Genomic DNA, 22295 nt, shown 5'->3' with positions numbered 1-22295 from the left:
AAGTAAGTTGCTCGCTATGCGCTAATGGCTATAAGAGATGAGGTAAGTAATTCAAGTGACCTAAATTTATCTTTTGATGAATTATTAAGTGCTTTTCATGATTTTTTTGATGAATATAAATTAATTAGTAAAAAATATAAATTATAAAAAAAGGAGCATGCTTCTCTTATTAGTGATTTGGATTGATTAAAGGTTGAGCATAATAGTAGTTTAACTCCTTGTACGAAATGTGATGAACTAGAAATACTTAAAAAGGAAAACTTGCTACTCAAAGAAACCTTAGAAAAATTTGATGTTAGTAGCAAGTCTTTGAACATGATTCTTGCCAATAAGGGTTACGTTCATAGGAGAAATGGAATCGGATTTGTGAGTAGCTCTCACCAAAATCCAACCACCTTTGTTAAAGGCCCGGCCTTACATGTTTCACCTCACACCAAATGAAACTTTTGTTGCAAACTCTGATATATTACCTATAAATGTCCACTTAAAAGATATAGTCCACATATATTGATTTTGGTTCCTAAAAGAATCTCAAATGACTCAATGCAATATGATAAGATATATAGATCCATTTTTGAGACACCCAAGGTCAAATGGGTACCTAAAAGTCATCATTTTTTTAGAAAAATATACCATCACAAGCTAGGAGCAAGAGATAGTACCTTGATAGTGGATGCTCAAGGTATATGACCGAAGATCTATCTCAATTCTCTAAGCTCACTAGTCTAGACGAAGAATATGTCACCTTTTGAGATAACAACAAGGGTAAAATCATTGGCAAAGGAACTATAGGTAACAAATCCAACCTTTTTATTGAAGATATGTTGTTGGTTGATAGCTTAAAGCATAACCTCTTAAGCATTAGTCAATTGTGTGATAAAGGATATATTGTTAAATTTGAATCTAATGCTTGCATTATTGAAAAACCATACAAAAACACATCTATTATTGCACTAAAATAAAATAATGTATACAATATTGATATTAATAATCTTTGCAATGAAATATATTTTTCGGTCTTGAATGACGATGCTTGGCTTCGGCATAGGAGATTAGGTCATGCTAGCATGAAACTAATCTCTCAAATCTCATCTAAAGAACTTATGAGAGAAATTCCTCACATTAAGTTTATTAAAGACAATATGTGTGATGCATGTCAACTAGGAAAACAAATAAAATATATTTTCAAACAAAAGAACTAAATAAGCACCTTTAGACCATCGCAATTGATCTATATGGACTTATTCGGACAAATTGCTACATCAAGCCTAGGAGGTAGCAAATATGCATTTGTCATCGTGGATGATTATAGTAGATACACATGGACTTATTTTTTGGCACACAAAAGTGAATGCTTTAGGTATTTCTCTAAGTTTTATAAACTTATTCAAAATGAAAAAGGTTTTATGATTTCATCAATTCGAAATGATCACGGTGGTGAGTTTCAAAACCATGATTTCCAAGAATTTTATGAATCTAATGGATACAACCACAACTTCTCTACTCCAAGAAATCCTCAACAAAATGGAGTAGCAGAAAGAAAGAATAGAAACTTACAGGAAATGACTAGAACCATATTAAACAAACATAGCCTACCCAAATATTTTTGGGGTGAAGTCGTAAATACGACATGCTATGTTATGAATATAATTCTAGTAAGACCATTACTTTCCAAAACTCCTTATGAGTTGTGGAACAACAAAAATCTCAATGTTTTATACTTTAAAGTTTTTGGGTGTAAATATTTTATTTTGAATGAAAAAGATACCGTAGGAAAGTTTGATGCAAAATCCAATGAGAGAATTTTTCTTAGTTATTATTCTATTTCAAAGACTTTTCGAATCTTTAATAAAAGAACTTTCATTATAGAAGAATCTATTCATGTTGTTTTTAATGAAATTTTCAAAGTTAAGAAAATGATTTTGATGATGATCTTAAATTTGATATTTTGAATTTAAATGAATCTCTTTTTCCACTAGCAACTTAGATGCATCTTCTTCTGAACCTTCTTTATCAAAGGAATGGAAGTATGTAGATGCTCATCATAAGGAGCTAATTATAGGAGATATATCGAAAGGGGTTCAAACTCATTCTTCTCTTAAGAATTTTTATACCAAAGTTGCTTTTCTCTCCTAAATTAAACCTAAATGTATTGACGAAGCCATGAAAGATGATTCATGGGTCATCGCAATGCAAGAAGAATTAAATCAATTTGAGAGAAATGAAGTGTAGAAGCTTGTTCCTAGACCAAATGACCATTTAGTTATTGGTACTAAATGGGTCTTTAGAAATAAGCAAGATGAATTTGGTATTGTGGTTTGAAACAATGCTAAATTAGTGGCCAAAGGTTTCAACCAAGAAGAAGGTATCAATTATAAAGAAATCTTCGCTCCTGTGGCACTATTAGAAGCCATAAGGATGCTCCTTACCTATGCTAGTAATAATAATTTTAAGTTATTTTAAATGGATATCTCCTAGATTTGAGAATGATAATTTTTCTAATCATGTGTTTGAATTGACTAAAGCTCTTTATAGATTGAAACAAGCCTTAAGGGCTTGGTATAAGAGACTTAACTTATTTTTAATTCATAATAATTTCTCTAAAGGCAAGGTCGATACTACATTATTTATTAAATATTTTAAAAATAATTTTTTTATTATTCAAATTTATGTTGATGATATTATTTTTTGTTCTACAAATGAATCCTTATGTGAATCATTTGTCAAAAGCATGAGTCTAGAATTTGAAATGAGCCTAATGGGGTAACTAACCTTCATTTTAGGCTTACAAATTAAATTACTTAGCAATGATATTTTTCTTAATCAAACAAAATATGCTATAGACCTGCAAAAAATAAAGAATAGAATTTCTTCTTGGAAAAATAGGCTTCTATCAAAAGCAGGACGACTCGAACTCATCCGTTCTGTATTGCACTCCTACTCTATATATTGGTGTAATGCATTTCTTCTGCCTACTGGACTTCTCCAAGATATTGAACGGTTATTAATGAACTTATTCTGGAATGGCACAAATGATAAGGCAATGCATATGGTAAATTGGGATAGCATTTGCAAACCGAAAGATGAAGGGGGGCTAAACTTGAGAAATACTAGAGATTGAAATCAAGCATGCCTGGTACAATAATTGTGGGATCTTTTGCAAAACAAATGTTCCTTATGGTCACAATGGGTTTCTGCTAGGTATCTTTCAAAGGAATCAATCTGGGAAATTTCAACAAGAACATACCACTCTGCAGCTTGGAAAGGAATTTTAAAGGCTAGGAATTGGCTAATCAAACACATTTCGTATGCAATCTCTTCTGGAACTAGTACTAATATGTGGTACGATCCTTGGGTGAATGGGAAGAGTATATTTCAATTATATGGAGATAGAATACGAAAAGATCTTGGGGCTCCCCAAGATTGGAAGGTTTCCGAGTTCATTGCTAACGGTACCTGGTGTCTCCCTAATCCTATTTCTCCCGAAATGCTATCACTTTGGCCGACTATCATAGCTATTCCAATCAGGAACAACTCTTCAGATATACTTATTTGGCCTCATGACAATGGCAAATTTAGTGCCACATCCGCATAGAATCAAATTAGGCAAAGAAATAACAAGTGGGTCCCAAGCAGTTGGACATGGGATCGACCGGGATCACAAAGACACTCCTTATGTACATGGCAAGCCCTTGTCAATAAACTACCTACAATAGACAATATGAAAAGAAGAGGTATCTATCATGTTAACCGATGCTCCCTTTGTTTGAAACAAGAAGAAACTGTTGACCACCTCTATTTTGCTTGTGATTATACAAAATGGATATGGAAGGAGATTCTCCAGCGATTTGAACTCAATAGACTGCCGCAACCAAACTTGCACCAAGAACTAGGCGACCTTATGCAATGTTTCTCAAGAAAAGGGCCTCTTACACAACTAGCAAAGGTTACTTTCAGATGCGCTATTTGGTGGATGTGGAAGGAGAGATGTAATAGAATCTTTGAATGTCAACACACAAATAATGCTCAGCTCTTGAAAGAGATTATTAGAGACTCAAGATCCTGTATGGAGCATGATCTCAAAACCGAGCACTTCACCCGAAGAGAAAAAGATATTTTTATCAAATTTAATTTTGCTATTAGCTAAAGATCTTGGGAATGATGCCAAATAATGTACCCACAGGTAGTTATAGTCTACAGCATGTGTAGTCATAACTATCGCATTCGCACTCTATGAGTTACTTGGCTTTGTCTATGACTTGTATAGATAAAGCTATTTGTAGAAACTTTACACATAATCAATTTACTTTTACTTACCAAAAAAAAAATATGCTATAGACTTGTTAAAAAGATTTAACATGGATAGTTCATAAGCTATTAACACTTCTATGAGTACCTCCACTAAGTTAGACATTGACGAAAGTGGAGAAACCTTTTATCAAAAAGCTTATAGGGGTATGATAGGTAGTTTGCTTTACCTCACTACAACTAAACCGAACATCATATTTAGCGTAGGACTTTGTGCTAGATTTCAATCTAACCCTATGCAATCTCATTTAAAAGTTGTTAAAAGGATATTTAGATACTTAAAAGGAACTCCTAAACTAGGATTATGGTATCCTAAATCTAAGAACTTTGAATTGCTTGGTTATACTGATGCAGATTTTGCTGGATGTAGGTTAGATAGAAAAAGCACATTCGGAACGTGTCAATTTTTAGGACACGCACTCGTTTCTTGGTCTTCCAAGAAAAAAAACTCGATTGTTGTTGAATCTCATATTTTGATGATGAAACCAATTGATATGTGTTTATGTTTTAATCTGTGTTTTGAGTGACACAAGATGCTTCGATCAGGATGAGACAATTAAAGCAGAAAAAATCATGTTGGGCCGGAGGAACATGTCAGAAGATTGGACGTTGGGCCGGTTGATCGATCGACGTATCGACAGAAGGCTTCGGGCCGTGGACTCGGGCATCGGGCCAAGAAGAGTGGGTATTGTGCCAAGGATATCGGAGTTGCAGAGTCAACTAGCTGATTGGATAATAGGCCATACGAGAGGATGATGTGCCGAATAATCGGACGAAGCGTCGAGGGACCAATGACATGCCGGACAACTTGGTTAATTGCTTAGGATTAATTGTCTCGATCGAAGTTTTGTTTTACATGTGCAGGATTAACTTTGATGGAAGTAAGACATGCAGCAGGAGTTGCACCGAGGTCAAGGCTATGATCATGTTGAGAGTTCGAGAGTTCGACGAAAGTCCGGACGGTCGTCGGAGGTTCTGCGGAAACAAATCCGAGAAGTCTAGGAGCTTGCCAAAGAAGCTCGTCGAAACTCGCCAAGTGGATAGTCGCAAGTCTAGGAGTTTGCCGGAAGTCCGTCGGAGCATCGCGAAGGTTCGTCGGATGTTCGTCGGAAGTTCACCGGAAGCTCGCCGGAAGAAGCGATTGACACACCAGAGTAAGTTGCAGTAAATGTCTTAAGAAATATCGTAGTTAGTATGTAGATTAAGTTAGGAATGGGAGGTGATCCCATTAACTTAATTTGGGGGCAATTGGGCCCTTAATAGACCCAAATTGGGTCGAATGGATCAACCCATTCGAACCAGAATTCCTGCTAGGCGGTGGCACCGCCCAGGAGATGGTCTCCCAGGAAAGCTGGGCGGTGCAACCGCCCAGGTCAGGTGGTGGCACCGCTTGGGTTCAGTCTTCGAGCGAGACTAGGCGGTGCAACCGCCCTAGTCAGGCGGTGGCACCGCTTGGGCTCAGTCTCCGAGCGAGATTAGGAGGTGCAACCGCCCCTGTCAGGCGGTGGCACCACCCAAAGGCTCAGTCTCCAAGTTGCCAGGCAGTTGTACCACCCTAGTAAGGAGGTAGTATCGCCAGGACCCCGGAAATCCGGGAGGTGATATTTTTGAGCTCCAAATTCAAACCAGTTTAGGGCCTATATATACCCCAACCTTTCTTGCATGAAAGGGCAACCAAAAGGCACCGAAAATCCAATCTTACTCTATGATTTTTAGAGCTCAAATGTGTTGTAAAGGCTAGAAGTTCTCCTCCCTCTTTTCTTCCAAGTTTTGATCTTTCAAGAGAGGAGAGAAAAGTTTGTAAGGGTTATGTCCTAAGCCTGTCAAAAGAAGTGAAACTGTAAAAGGGTGGTTGGCCTTTGCCTATTGAAGGAAGGCCTCTAATGGAAGTCGGTGACCTTGTCAGAGGAGAAAGCCAAAAGTGGATGTAGGTCAAGATTGACCGAACCACTATAAAATTGTGGTGCTATCTGGTTTGCATTTCTTCTTGCTGCTTACCTTACTGCAAACCTCCATATGTGTTTTACTTCCTTATTACTTTTGTTGCACTCCTTTAGGAACTCGCTTTCAAGTTAAGTTTCCGAAAATGGTTTTACGTCGGAAACAATTTTATTGTACGAACATAGTTTTAATCGTCGAAAGTTTTTCACTACACTAATTCACCACCCCCCCCCCCCCCCCTCTTAGTGCTCTTGATCCTAACAGTTGCATTATCTACAACTGAAGCTAAGTACATAGCTGCAAATACATGCTATGCTCAAGTTATATGGATGAAAAACACTTTAAAGGATTATGGAATTGACCTGAAAAACATACCTATAAAGTGTAATAATACTAGTGCAATATGCTTAGTAAAAAATCCTATTCAACACTCTAGAACTAAACACATTGACATTAGGCATCACTTCATATGAGATCTTGTTAATAATCATAATGTAATATTAGAGTTTATTGATATGAAACATTAATTGGCCGATATCTTTACAAAACCCTTAAATAAAGAATAATTTGATTTCATTAGAAGGGAATTAGGGATGTTAAACTGTCCGAATGCATGAATTTGTTAAATTTTTATTTTTAGACTTTCATGATCACTCACCTGAATTATGATCTTATAGTATATACAATGAGCTATATGTATTTTTCCATACGAGTTTTTACGATGTTTGCGTATAAATGATGAATCATGAACTTATGGTATGCATTTTACAATACAAGTTCAATATAATGTTTTGAGTATAATATGCATTTTATATGATGAATCATGAATATATAATCTTCATTACGAATTTTCTTTCCTTATGATGCGAATATTATATGATAAGGTTGTGTGGTTCATAACAATAAAAATCTTGCATGATAAAGTTGTGTGGTTACATACGAATTGGTATCACCTCCCTCCCCCCCATGCAACTATGTGAGTAGTGCTCACTGCCTATAGGAGGTGGTACCTCCTAGCTGGCAGTAGCACCGCTCCAAACTTATTGCTCTCCGTCTAGCAACTCAAAAATCCCCACTTCCCACTAGATCAAGGATCAATCTCCAACATTCTTTTAAAGATCACTAGAAAGGAGAACTACTAAGGTAATAATCTCTACACCAAATTGATTCTCCTTTGTATTACTTGTTCTTGCTCCTTATTTGCCTTCATTATTGTAGTCTCAATGGGTTCTAAAAGATCCTCTAGGGACAAAGGGAAAAGGAGATTAGATAAAAATTATGACTCCTTACTTTTCGATTCTAATCAACATGCCCTAAAATTTTCATCCATAGAGTCTAGACATGTTCATAAGGGTAAATATGTTGATTTAGACGAATTAAGTTTGGAACCTATTCAATGGTTTGCTAATCTAGACATTCTTCCAATTCTTCAAATGAGTGAACCTATCTACCCTAGACTTGTTAGGCTATTTTACAACAATTTATATATAGATGAAGAAGAAAGAGTATTTACCTATCTATTAGGACATCATATACCTATTACGGATAGATCAATTTGCAATATCATAGGAATTCTGGTAAAAGAAAGAAGGTGTTATTTTAGAGGACAATGGGATGAAGAAACAATTGGGACTACTTACATTGATGCCTTAGGAATAATTTTTGGTAATCCTAACTTAACTATTCTTCCAAAAAGCTGCAAACATTTACTGTCCTTAAGCCCCAAAATACTTCATCATATCTTGATAAGTATCATTCTCCCAAAACAATATCATCATGATGAAGTAAGCTAAATAGAATTAGGTACCATGTACTGGATTATGAATGGACATAACAATTGTTTTGGTTATCTAATCCAACAAAACATCATTGAATTATCAAAAAGGAACATGATGCTTCTATATGATGGCTTAATTACAAGACTGCTCAATGCTTATGATATTGCTATTCCACCTGAAGAAGAAGTTATAAAACTAGATAGATTTAGTATCATAAATAGAAATCTACTTCGATGGATGAGATGTATATTCAGAAATGGTATATGGACTAGACTGCCTAAAAGGATTAATCCTCTCCAACCAGAACCTGAACCTGAAACATCAATTTTTAGGGGTAATTAATCTCCTCCAACTGGTCCCTTTGAGGAATCACCTCTAGTAGAGCAAGCATCTCTCTTATCTATTGACGACATAGGGACTCGGATAGATTGATTTGTACAATGTCAAGATCGACTTGAATAATACCAAGATCAAATTTTGACTGAGTTGCAACAGATTCATTAACAACTCAAGACCCTGTTTAGACATTTTGAGTGGCCACCACTTGAATAATTAATTATGACTTTTCTTACTTTGACATTGTAATCCTATGTTGTTTACCTTGATGTTGTAAACTTCAAATGCTACTTACTTTGATGATTACAATTCTGTGCTTTGATTTCCATGTTATCTGTTCAAATGATGAGTATGATGATGCAATATCAAGCTTACTTTAATGCTGAAAATTTATGTGATTTTGACTCGAAAATGGATGTCATCCCTTGATATCATTTCTATCGACGAATACGTGGTATCATCTTTAGATTTGGTAAATCATGATGTGCATGATGATAATAAGTCTAAATTATCAATTTGATGCTTGAATTCAAAGGCATTGAATTTAAGAATGTCTTTTCTCAATTATGGCATATAGATAGGTGGAGTTAAGATTAACTCCATCACCAATTGGTTGTCATCATTAAAAATGGGGAGATTGTTAAATCTCAGATTTTGATAATGAAATCAATTGGTAAATTATTTGATCTAATCCTTGTGTTGAGATAAGTGTTCAGGATTAACTACAATAGTAGTAAGGCGTAAAGCAGATGATGGGTTGGAGTCAAAGACTCGGACGATATACCAAGAGATTAGCAAGAGTTCATCATGAGATCACCGAAATCACATTAGAAGACTCACTGAAAGCTCGTCGAGAGATCGCTGGAAGAATGCCGAAAGACTAACCAAGAGTTGGTCGGGAGTTCGCCGGAAGATCATCGAGAAGTTCGCTGGAAGATCGCCGAGAACTTCGCCGGAAGATCGCCGAGTGAAAAATCAATGTATCGAACCATGCTTTCCATAATCATAGTTAGAATAATAATTAGAGTTGATTTAGGAGGTAATCCCATCAACTCTGTTAGGGGCCAATTGGGCTTGGAGTTGGGCTGGTTTGGGTTGGATTCAAGGCCCAATCAGGATGCTAAATTCCTGACCGACAGTGGCACCACCTGGAAAGCAACACCCTAGGAATTCTGGGTGGTGATACTGCCCAGACTGGGCGGTGGTACTGCTGACAGTTAATACTGCCAACGGTGGTACCGCCCTTGTCAGTCGGTGGTACCACCTTGTAATAGCGGTGGGACCGCTAGTACCCCAGAAATCCAGGATAAAATACTTTTTGGCTCCATTTTTGAAAGTAATTGGGGCCTATAAATGTCCCACCCTTTTCTACATGAAAAGGCACCGAAGTGTGATTAAAATCTGGAGTTATTGGGGTGTAAAAGTGTTGTAAACAAGTGCTAGAGTCCTCCTCCTCCCTTTCTAAGTTTTGAGATCATTCAAGAGAGGTGTGAGACTTATAAGGGTTCTCTCCTAAACCCAACAAAAGGAGAAAGAGCTGTAAAAGATGATTGGTCTTCACCTATTAAAGGAAGGTCTTTAGTGGATGCCAATGACCTCGACGGAGGAGGAATCCGAAAGTGGATGGAGGTCAAATTGACCAAACCACTCTAAATTCTAGTTTGCATTTTGTTTTGAGCAATTCACTTTAACTGTAAATCATTTCATAGCAAACTGCTTCTCCTCCTCATCTTACTTTCACTATGCTTACACTCTCTTATATTTCAAGTTGCTATCTTTCCGAATCGATTTCTATCGAATGTATGAAATATTTTATGAAATCAAAGAATTTTTCGTTGTACTAATTCACCCCCTCCCCCCTCTTAGTGCCGCTCTTGATCCTAACATCCTCAACAGAGGAGAAATCGGTAGTGGATATAGGTCACGATGATCGAACCATTGTAAAATTTGGTTTGCATTTCTTTTAAGGTCTTTACTTACATTACAAACTACTTTACTTTACTTTTTTAAGCTATCTTTCCGAAATCGGCTTTAATCGAACGAAAGACTTTCAAAACCGATAATTTTATCCACTGTACTAATTCACCTCCCCCCCTCTTAGTGCTGACTCATTCTTAACAGTTGGTATCAGAGCTACGTTATTTCTCACATGGTTTAACACCCAAGAAAAGTGGCTCTTTTTAGATTTCAAATGGGTTTTTCAATTGTTCATCCTCCTATGTTCAATGGGATGGACTACATTTATTGGAACACTCGAATGAGAGGTTTCTTGTTTTCTATGGATTTAAACTTATGGAATATTTGTTGAAAATGGATTTCAAAAGTCTTCTACTCTAATGACTGAATAAAATGATTTGGAGAAGAAAACATTTTCTTTAAATGCTAGAGCTATGAATGCTCTATTTTATGCCTTAGACAAAAATGAATTCAATCAGGTTTCAACTTGCGAAACGACTTTCGATATTTAGCATACACTTGAATTCACACATGAAGACACTAGTAAAGGATTCTAAGATAAATCTTTTGATGTATGATTTTAAACTTTTTCGAATGAAGCCAAGCGAGACTATTGGAGACATTTACACCCGTATTACAGATGTCGTCAATAGTTTAAAAGCTCTTGGCAAATATTTTTTAAATATTGAACTTATTAACAAGATATTAAGATCTTTTCCATAGATTTGGGATTCGAAAGTAGCTATAATACAAGAGGCAAAAGATCTCAATAATTTTCCACTTCAAGAACTTTTTGGTTCATTGATGACATATGAAATGATGCTCAATACATATGATGTACATGAGAATAACCTTTCGAAGAACAAGAAGGATTTGACACTTCGAACAATAGAAGACCACTCGAGCGAAAGCACAAGTGATGATAACCTTGAACTCCTTTTAATAATGCTTAAAAAATTATTAAAATAATAATCTAAGAATAAAGATGAACTTAAAAAGAATAAGTTACCAAAGAAGAAGAAGGTAACTTGAGACAAATGGAGTACCTCCGAAGACGAGGAGTAAACTAATGAAGACGAAGTGGCGAACATCGCTTTGGTGACTCTCGACAATGAGGTAAACAACTCAAAGAAAACTCTTTTACTTTATTTCGAAATTACATGATGCTTTTCATAAGTTATTTTTAAATTAGTTAGTAAAAAAATTAAAAAATATTTTTTGCTTCTTTTTCTAGTTATTTTGAAAATTTTGAGCATGATAATTGCATGATAACTCCTAGCACTAGGATTCACTTAAAAAGAAATATGGATTAATACAACAAACAAAATGTTTTTGTGATTGAAAATGCCTTATGTTCAATGAAATCTTGATTGATGTTTTAATGACATAATAATGTAAGACGTAATGAAAATGTTAAAAGATTTTATATCATTCTTGATGATTTTATATTATCCATGAGGATTTGAAGTAATAGTGATTTTTGGATAATTTATGGTTTATTGATCTTGATGATTTCTATGATGAGATTTGGTCTTTCGATTTTAAACTATAATGTATCATTTTCATATGAAAAACTTGAGAATACTTATATGAAACAAATCACTTAAAATAAAACACATAAAAGGGAAAATATATTATCATTGGAATCAAAATGATAAATGAAATCACTTGTTTAAAGAAGCCATACGTTTAATGTGTCATATTTTTTATCATGATGATGAAATTTATTTTTTCAGTTTTAAATAATAATGCATCTTTTTATTTGGCATAAAAAAGACAAAGAGGTGCTTATATGAAACAAACAACTTAAAATAAAACATCTCTATCTTATTGATTTTTTGATAAAAGATTTATGAATCTATGTATATTATGCTTTTGTGAATCTCTTGGACTATGAAAATGAATTTGAATAAGTTTTATTAAAATCATAATTTATTGAGATTTATAATATGAAATATTTTATGAATCAAGATCTCTTATTTGATCTCTTATGTTTCTCTTTGCCATTTACTAAAGAGGAATATAATCCAATTCATGATCTTGATTTCTCCATATTTGATACTTGAAATCTTTCTATGAATTAAGATCATTTTCTCCTTGTTTCTTTTTGCTATTCACTAAAAAAAAAAAAAAAGGGAGACTTATCCTAACAAACCATGATATGCTACTTGACATCTTGAAAATTTATGACTTTGAGTTTTGTTATACATTTCTTCCCTTCTTTGTTCTTGTTTACAATGACAAAAGTGAGAAAGAAAATCACTAGCATCTCAAGAGATTGATAAATCAATTAATGTCATTTTGAATCTCTTATGATTTTGATGATTTGATGATTTAAATCTAAATAAGATTTTTCCAATCAAATCATGAACCTTCTCTTGATTTCTTAACTTGAAATTTTCTTTTATGAATCAAGATTTCTTACTCTTTATTTTTATATGATTCTTGCATTTTGTTTTTCTTTATTTTCTATATGAATCATATCTTTTGGTATTCACGTGATCTTATCTTTTATGATATAATTTTTATAATTTCTTGTATTTATGAAGTATATCTCAACACCAAAACTCTCTTGATATTCTTCATATGATGATATGAAATTATAAATGAAATACTCATGAATTTATATTGATGCATACAAATGAGAAGTTATGATCATGCATGGTAGGATGTAATGTAATTTTATATTTTGATGCCATCATGATTTAAATTATTTATGATTTGGAATGATGCATGCAATACTATGATTTGTTGCTAAAATTATGCATCATGAATGCTTGAGTCTCATGTTATATGCCCATAGTGATGATTTATTTATGGTATCATACATGAAGTAAGGATGAAATATAAGGTTTTGAAATTGTGCATATTTTAATTTGAAACTATAATGATATACAAATATACTGAAATAAGATATTTTATCTTTGTCATAATTTGAAAATTATTGTAAAGGGAAAAAAATTATAAAATTATTTTCTTCCCTTCTTTTTCACAATGACAAAGGGGTAGAAAGAACTAGCTTGCATGTTCTACAATGATGTAAAATTTGCTAGCTTGCATGGTGCAAAATTTATTAGCTTGCTTGATGTAAAACTTGCTTACTATTAGAACCCTTACAGATTCTAAACTTGGGGTTGATCTCTTTAGGGGATCGGCCTCCTTGGAACTCTATAGGGGTTCCTCCCTCCAAGTTGCTGCTCAAAGGCTGCAGAAAAGGTTCATCTATTGCTTATCAAAAGAGAAGGAATACATGGCTATTTATAGAGCTTCTAAACCCTAACTCCTAATAGGACTCCTACTTAAGACTCCTACTTCTAACTAACTCCTAATAGGACTCCTAGTCAAGACTCCTATTCCCTTACAACTCTTAATTCTTCTCTAAGAAAACACCTCCTACATGAATGCCCCTCTCAATTAGGACTCTCCTAGCTAGAGTCCTAGCAGAATGTCCCTCTCAATTAGGACTCTCCTAGCTAGAGTCCTAATAGTTTTACATGGATGTCCCTCTCAATTAGGACTCTCCAAGCTAGAGTCCTAACAGACCCGCCCTCTTCAAATCAGCCTTGTCCTCGAGACTGATGATTCATGAATTCTAGGAATTTGATCTTCAAGTCGTCATAGTTCTCCCAAGTGGCATCTTCTATTGGTAGGTTCGCCCACTGTATTAGAACTTCATTAGTGGGTCATCGTCGTTGAGTCACGATCCGTTGATCAATAATGGCACTTCGCTGGGTCTAGAGTTCTCTTTGGGTAGTCATATTTGGTGGGTGGCTTTGGGCTATCTTCAAGCACCTATTTACAACTGTCTCGCCGTCGATTTGTGGGTGATATGCCATACTCCTTTTCAATTTAGTACCCTGCATATAGAATAACTTGGTCCAAAATCTACTCGTGAAGATGCAAGTAGAATTTATCATAAGCACAATACGTCTCTTATAGTGTAATTCTTTTGAGTCCCAATTGTAATGAGCCACGGAGCTTGGTGCTTCCTCCAATTTTTTTATAATCTTACTAGTCTCTAAATCTTCCTGCCATTCCATCTTAATATCCTTAAGAAAGTTGCTGGTCGGAAGTGAAATGGCCGAAACTTCAGCTTGCTCGGGTAGCTGCGAAAGCGCATATGCAAGAACATTCTCTTTCCCCTTTTTGTATGTTATTTCATAATCAAATCTAAGAAGTTTTGTTACCCATTTTTGCTGCTCAGGGGATGATATCTTTTGCTCCAAAAAGTACTCGAGGCTTTTATGGTCGGTTTTAATTTGAAATTGTCGACCAATCAAGTAGGGTCTCCACCTCGTTGCTGCGCGCACAATGGCAAGCATCTCCTTATCATATGTTGACTTATTTTGATGGGAGGGAGATAATGCCTTGCTAGTGTATGTGAGTGGTTGACCATCTTGCATGAGAATGGCTCCAATTCTGACTCCAGATGTGTCGGCCTCAATAATGAAGGGTCGGTTGAAATCTGGTAGTGTTAGCACCGGCGTCGTCGTCATGGCTGCCTTAAGTTTGTCGAAGGCAGCAGAGGCTCTATCCAACCATTGGAAGACATCTTTTTCTAGTAAGAAAGTAAGTGGTGCACTGATCTTTCCATAGTTTTTCACGAACTTGCAGTAGTAGCCTGTTAAACCCAGAAAGCCATGTAGCAATTTTATGTTTCTCGAGGTCGGCCAGTTTTGCATTGCTCCAATTTTGAAGGGGTCCACTGCCACACCTTCCTCTGATATGATATGCCCAAGATATTCCACCTTTTGTTGAAGAAAGCAAAAATTCATGGTTGTTGTGTGTTCAAAAGGTGGTTTTCCATATGTCTTCTTCGCATGCTCGTATTTGATGATACCCGGATCAAAGGTCCAGCTTTGTAAAGATTTGTGCTCCCTTTCATCTAGCAATTCATCTACTATTGGAATAAAGTATTTGTCCTTGATGATTATGTCATTGAGAGCTCGGTAATCAACACATATTCGCCTTGTTCCGTCCTTCTTGCGTACAAGTAGCACTGGCGAAGAGTAGAGGTTGCAACATGGCCGAATAACTCCTGTTTCGAGCATCTCTTTTATAATCCTTTCTATTTCATCCTTTTGGAGATGTGGATACTGATATGGCTGAGCATTTGCTGAAGATTTGCCTGGAAGAATCATTATACAATGATCATGCCGACGGGTAAGAGGTAGGTTGCGCGGTTCGTCAAATATATTTGAAAATTCAGCAAGCAAAGGAAGTAGATTTGGATCTTCAAATTCTGTTGGCTCTCCCTTAGTTTGCTGCTCAAGTTGTACCAAAAAGCCGCTGCATGCTTTATGTTAGGATCGAGAGCACTAAGAGGGGGGGGTGAATTAGTGCAGCGGAAATCTTACAGCGATTAAAAACCAAAAGCTGCGTTCGTTCAATAAAAAAACTATTATGATGCAAAAGCTAATTCTCAGTTTGTATCTAAGTGCAGTTTGCGTCTAAGCGCAGATTGCGTCTAAGCTCAGATTTACGTCTAAACGTAGTTTTACGTCTAAACGCAGATTTACGTCTAAACGCAGTTTTACGTCTAAACGCAGATTTACGTCTAAACTCAGATTTACGTCTAAACGCTGTTTTACGTCTAGACGCAGATTTACGTCTAAACTTTGAAACTCGTTTGTATACTCGCAGAAGGCAGTATGCAGTTGAAATCAAGACGTAAACGTGAACTGAGAACTGATGATTGTGAGAGGAAAGCCGATTTACGTCTAAATGCAGTTTTACGTCTAAATGTTGAAACTCGTTCGTAAAATTGTAGAGGACAGTTTGCAGTTATCAATAGGATCAAAATGTAAGTGTAAACTGCAAGGAAACTCTTTCGTAAAAGCACGGAAGACAGTTCTGCAGAATCAAACGTAAACGTAAACTGTAATGTACGAAAATACGAATTTACGTTTGAATGCAGATTCGGAAGAACAGCACTTAGAACTTGTTCGTGAAAGTGCAGAGAGCAGTAGTAATGGAGGAGGTTTGCAGTAATGATAAAGTGCTCAAAAATAAACGCAAACCAGAGATTTAGAGTGGTTCGGTCAGCCTTGACCTACTCCACTTTTGGCTTCCTCCACCGACGAGGTTGCCGACGTTAACTAGGGGCCTTCCTTCAATGGGCGAAGGCCAAACTGCCCTTTTACAGTTTCTCTCCTTTTAACAGGCTCAGGAGACAACCTTTACAGACCTTTCTCTCCTCACTTTACAACTGAAAACTTGAAGAACAGAAGGAGGAGACTTAAAGGCTTTACAACACTTTTGAGCTCTTAGAATCACAGAAAAGATCAAGATTTCGGTGTGGGTCTATATCTTTTCAGTGCTGAATGGGTGGGGTATTTATAGGCCCCAACCCAATTCAAATTTCGAGCTCAAAACGATCAAATCCCGGAATTCCGGGATCAGGCGGTTGCACCTCTTGACTGGAGAGGTGGCACCGCCTGGCAGAGCTCGAAGTCTGAGCTCAGGCGGTTGCACCTCTCGACTGGAGAGGTGGCACCGCCTGGCAGAGCTCGAAGACTAAGCTCGGACGGTTCCACCTTCTCTGTCAGGGGTGGTTGCACCTTCCTGCCAGAGCTCGAAGACCGAGCTCAGGCGGTGCATCTCCTGACCAGAGAAGTTTCTCTTCTCTGCCAGAGGTGATCGCCCCTTTCTGCTAGAGGTGGTTGCACCTCTCTGCCAGAGGTGGTTGCACCTCTCTGCCAGAGCTCGAAGACTGAGCTTAGGCTGTGCATCTCCTGGCCAGAGAGGTCGTACTTCTCTTCCAGAGCTCGAAGACTGAGCTCGGTGATTGCATCACCAGGCAGAGCTCGAAACTTGAGCTCAGGCGGTGCTACCGCTTGACAGAGGAGGTTGCACCGCCCAGTCTCGCTTGGAGACTGAGCCCTGGGCGGTTGCACCGCCTGGCTGGAGCGATTGCACCTCCCAGTCTCGCTGGGAGACTTAGCCTGGGCGGTGGCACCTCCCTGCCTGGGCGGTTGCACCTCCCACAGCTTCTTGGGTTCGAATGGGTTGAACCATTCGACCCAACTTGAGTTCTTCAGGGGCCCAATTGCCCCAGGATTAAGCTAATGGGATCACCTCCCATTTCTAACTTAATCACCGTGCTAACTACGATTAAATCTAAGACAATTTCTGCAGCTTTGCTTCGGTGCGTCAATCGCTTCTTCCGGCGAGTTTCCGGCGAACTTCCGTCGATCATCCGATGAACCCTCGGTGATGCTTCTGCGGACTTCCGGCAAACTCCTGGACTTTGCGACGATCCACTTGGCGAGTTCCGACGAGCTTCGCTTGGCAAGCTTCTGGACTTCTCGGATCTGTTCCCGCAGAACCTCCGACGACCGTCCGTACTTCCGTCGAACTCTCGAACTCCCAACGTGATCATGAACTTGACTCCGGCGCAACTCCTGCTGCTTGTCTATCTTTCATCGTAGTTAATCCTGCACACTTATCTCAACACATAGATTAGACAACAAATGACAATTGACTTCATCATCAAAATCCGAGATTCAACACTTTATGCAAAACATTCTCCATTTGTTGTGTGCAAATTGTTGTTATGTCACCCCCACGTTTCCCGTGCAATGTCACCTGTTTCTCCTTACTGTAAAATTTCATAATTAGTTTTATAAAATTCCAAGAAATATCACCTAATGTCGTCAACCATTTAATTCTGAGTATGGCCTCATGATTGTTAAGAGGGAGAAGGAAGAAATCTGCAATTATCTCTTGGTCCTGCAGCAATAGTTTCTCCTACAAGCGCCTATGATCACAATTCAAAATCCGTCCGTCGATGACCTTAACATTAAACCTGCAGCGATTCTCGATAGGTAATGATATCCGAACAGCAAGCTTACTATTTAGGAAGTTAGTAGTACTGCCCGTGTCGATGAGAACAATGATTGGTTGTTGTTTGAGAAGGTCTCCAATTTTCATCGTTTGCGGGTTTGAGTAGTCAGCTAGTGTATGTACCGTAACTTCGGTCGGTTGTGGCTCTTCTTCTACATCTCCTTCTTCATGTTCAAGGCTCTCTTTTGGATGTTCAATGACCTCTTCTTCTATCGGTTCAATCATAAGAAGTCCCCCTTTACGACAGTGATGCTCACGGCTCCACGGCTCGTCACAATGCTAATATAACCCCTTCGCATATCGCTCCCGAAGCTCTTCTCTTGTTAACCTATTTGGTGTAGGGACTTGGTCGATAGTAGGGGGGGCTAAGGGCTTCAATATTACTGGTTGAGGAGAGACCCTAGTCCTCCGAGCTTCATGGTTCAATTGCTCCTCTTGATGTCGTGCGAAAGAGATGGCTGCCATAAGCGTATACGGTTGTCGCGCTTTAACTTCTCCTCGGATCTCCGACTTTAAGCCCTCAATGAAGGTCCTCAATAGCTGTTTTTGAGACCAATCATGAGTTTGATCAGATAACCTTTCAAACCTGGTTTGGTACTCCTGAATGGTGGAGGTTTGTTGGATCTTTGCTAGTTGTTCGTCAATATTCTCGTAATCGGTTGGTCTGAAGCGAATCAGCAGTCCTTCTTTGAATTGTCACCATGAAAGGACTCCATAAGTATGTTCAAACCAGTCAAACCATTGTATAGCATCCCCTTCAAGATGTATAGCTGCAATTTTCACCATAGATACATCCGCGGTTTTGTGGTACCGAAAATATCGCTCCGCGCGCGAGATCCAACCAATCGGGTCTCCTTCTTCCCATCTAGGGAAGTCCACTCTCATACATGGATAGTTGGGGTTGGTCATAGAGCCTACCCTCCCTTGGAAGTCATCTCTTCGGGCTTGGTGTGATTGGGCAAAGCTCTCTCCTTGATATGATTTCTTCGGGCTTAGTGGTCGGCCCAATCTGAGTTCGGCAAAGAGCGTCCGAATCTTATCCTCCATTCGCGCCTCCAAGGCTTCGAATTTAGCATTGATTGCCTCCTTAGATACCATAGTATATGGCCCCAAATCAATGATGTTAAGATCTCTCTTTTGCTGTTGGGTTAAAGGCATGTATAGGTTGAGAGAAGTGATAGTCGAAAGTGTTGGTGGATTGGTGGATGTAGGCTATGGTTTAGGCTTATTTTGTGGCTGTTTTGGGTGCAGTTTGAGGGTGTGGTTCGGTAGAGTTTTAGGGCTATGGATGAAAGTTTTGGATCTATGATAGATGGTAGCAAAGGTTTGACAGAAATCCGTGGAAGTTGCAGCAAGTATGTGCTGTCTTGTAAGAGTAGAATTGTCGTCGAAGAAATAACGGTTTCTCGATGTAATTTCCACCAAAAACTTGAGAGAATTGAGGAGGGAATTGATAGCAAAATCACAGTTTATATGACAGCAAGGATATCTAATTTAATCAAGAAAATTTCGGTAGTATAACAGTAAGGAAATTGGTGCAAGTTGCAATTGCAGAATTATCGTCGAAAAATTTCAGCGGGTTACGATGAAAATTTGCAGCAACATAAAATCATTTTTAGAGATGAATTTCTTAATAGATCAATCTTAGATGGAAGCCAAGATGATCTATGAAGTGTATAAGAAATTTCATTCAAAAAAGATTGCAAATAGATGGGTTAAGGCAACGATATGCAGCTGAAATTTTCTGCAGCATAGATTTTCAAGTGCAGCAGATTGGACATAAAAGATCAGTAGTTTATATTGAGAATTTTTCGATAAAACCAAAGGGAAATCTACTGTTAGGAAGTGTCAAAGATGTCATAAAAATTTCGTAGAAATTTGGATAGAAAAAGTACAGTAGCAAGATCAAACAGATGGTGCTATGCGGCTTGAATTATGCAATTCAAGTGCAGCAGATTGGACATAAAAGATCAGTAGTTTATATTGAGAATTTTTCGATGAAACCAAAGGGAAATCCACTGTTAAGAAGTTTCAAAGATGTCATAAAAATTTCGTAGAAATTTGGATAGAAAAAGCATAGTAGCAAGATCAAACAGATGGTGCTATGCGGCTGGAATTCTGCAATGTATCTTTCGTCGTAGAGATGAAAACTTTGTGACGAAAAGTTTATGCAGCAATATAGGAACGATTTTTTTTTTTTTTTTGGATTTTCGAATAAGGATAACTAAATTGCAGCAGCAGTAAGGTAGGAAACCAGAACCTGTTGCAATTCATGGGGAGATCAAAGGATGATCCGTGGTGGTGGAAATGATGACGGAATTCGGTGACGATCTTTTAAGCAATTGTGGGAATTACTTTGGATGGTTGTAGAGGGTTGATGGATGGCTGTGGAAGGGCAGCGAGATGCCAAGAATGCTGCTCTGATACCAGGTGTTAGAACCCTTGCAGATTCTAAACTTGGGGTTGATCTCTTTAGGGGATCGGCCTCCTTGGAACTCTATAGGGGTTCCTCCCTCCAAGTTGCTGCTCAAAGGCTGCAGAAAAGATTCATCTATTGCTTATCAAAAGAGAAGGAATACATGGCTATTTATAGGGCTTCTAAACCCTAACTCCTAATAGGACTCCTACTTAAGACTCCTACTTCTAACCAACTCCTAATAGGACTCCTAGTCAAGACTCCTATTCCCTTACAACTCTTAATTCTTCTCTAAGAAAACACCTCCTACATGAATGCCCCTCTCAATTAGGACTCTCCTAGCTAGAGTCCTAGCAGAATGTCCCTCTCAATTAGGACTCTCCTAGCTAGAGTCCTAACAGTTTTACATGGATGTCCCTCTCAATTAGGACTCTCCAAGCTAGAGTCCTAACACTTACTCACTAGCTTGTATATCTAAAACTTGCTAGCTTGCCCAACTCGAAAGAGAAGCAAGAATTACTAACTTGTACATCCCAAGTAGAAGCAAAATTGCTAGCTTGCACTTCTCAAAAGAGAAGAAAGTACTTGATATCTTGAACATCACCAAAAATTGCTAGCTTACCTATCTTAAGAAGCAAAAGTAAAAAATTTACAATCTTGCACATCTTTAAAATTAATGATGATTTGGTGATTAGGGATGTTATAAAGTGATAAACAATTTGCTAGCTTGTATGTTACAAAACTTGCATATCTCTAAAACTTACTAGTTGCACTTCTCCTTTTTGTTGATGATAAAGGGAGAGAAATTATGTTAATGATCATACATGGAATGATGTATTAAAAAATTAATTATACATGATTTTATGATCATATGTTGTAAATATTTATGATGAAATATTACTTCGATTTGAATTCAATTTGAATTCAAGGTTCTATCAATATGACATATTGATAGGCGGAGTTTAGTTTAAACTCCGCCATCAATTAATTATCATCAGCCAAAAGGGGGAGATTGTTGAATCTCGGATTTTGATGATGAAATCAATTGATGTGTTTGATCTAATATGTGTTTTTAAGTGATGTAGGACTAGCTTCGATCAGAATAAGAAAAACGATTAAACTAGGAGGAATCAGACATTGGGCCAGAGCAAACATGTTAGTAGATTGGATGTCGGGCCGGAGGATCGGTCGACATGTCGGTAGAAGGCTTCATGCCATGAATTCGGGCATCGGACCTAGAAGAGTAGACATTATGCCAAGGAGATTTGAGTTGTAGAGTCAACATGCTGATTGGGCAAAAGGCCGCAATAGAGGATGATGTGCCGAAGGATCGGACGAAGCGTCGGATGAATCAATTGTTAGGATCAAGAGCGGCACTAAGAGGGGGGGGGGGGGGGGGGTGGTGAATTAGTGCAGCGAAAAACTTTCACGATTTAAAAAAATTATTCATTTCATTTAAAACCGATTCCGACAAAAATGGTTTCGATTTAATCAGTTTCGGAGAGAAGTTGAACTTGAAAGCTTTCGTAAAAGTGTAAGAGAAGATTAAGGAGGTTTGAAGTAAAGTAAATTGCACAAATAAAAAGCAAACCGGATTTAGAGTGGTTCGGTCAAGGTGACATACATCCACTTTCGGATTCCTCCTCCGATGAGGTCACCGGCATCCACTAAAGGCTTTCCTTCAATACGTGAAGACCAAACACCTCTTTACAACA

Source organism: Musa acuminata, chromosome BXJ1-8, assembly GCF_036884655.1.
Source record: "Musa acuminata AAA Group cultivar baxijiao chromosome BXJ1-8, Cavendish_Baxijiao_AAA, whole genome shotgun sequence".
In the NCBI taxonomy this organism is placed as follows: domain Eukaryota; kingdom Viridiplantae; phylum Streptophyta; class Magnoliopsida; order Zingiberales; family Musaceae; genus Musa; species Musa acuminata.
Note: the sequence above shows the minus strand (reverse complement) of the source record.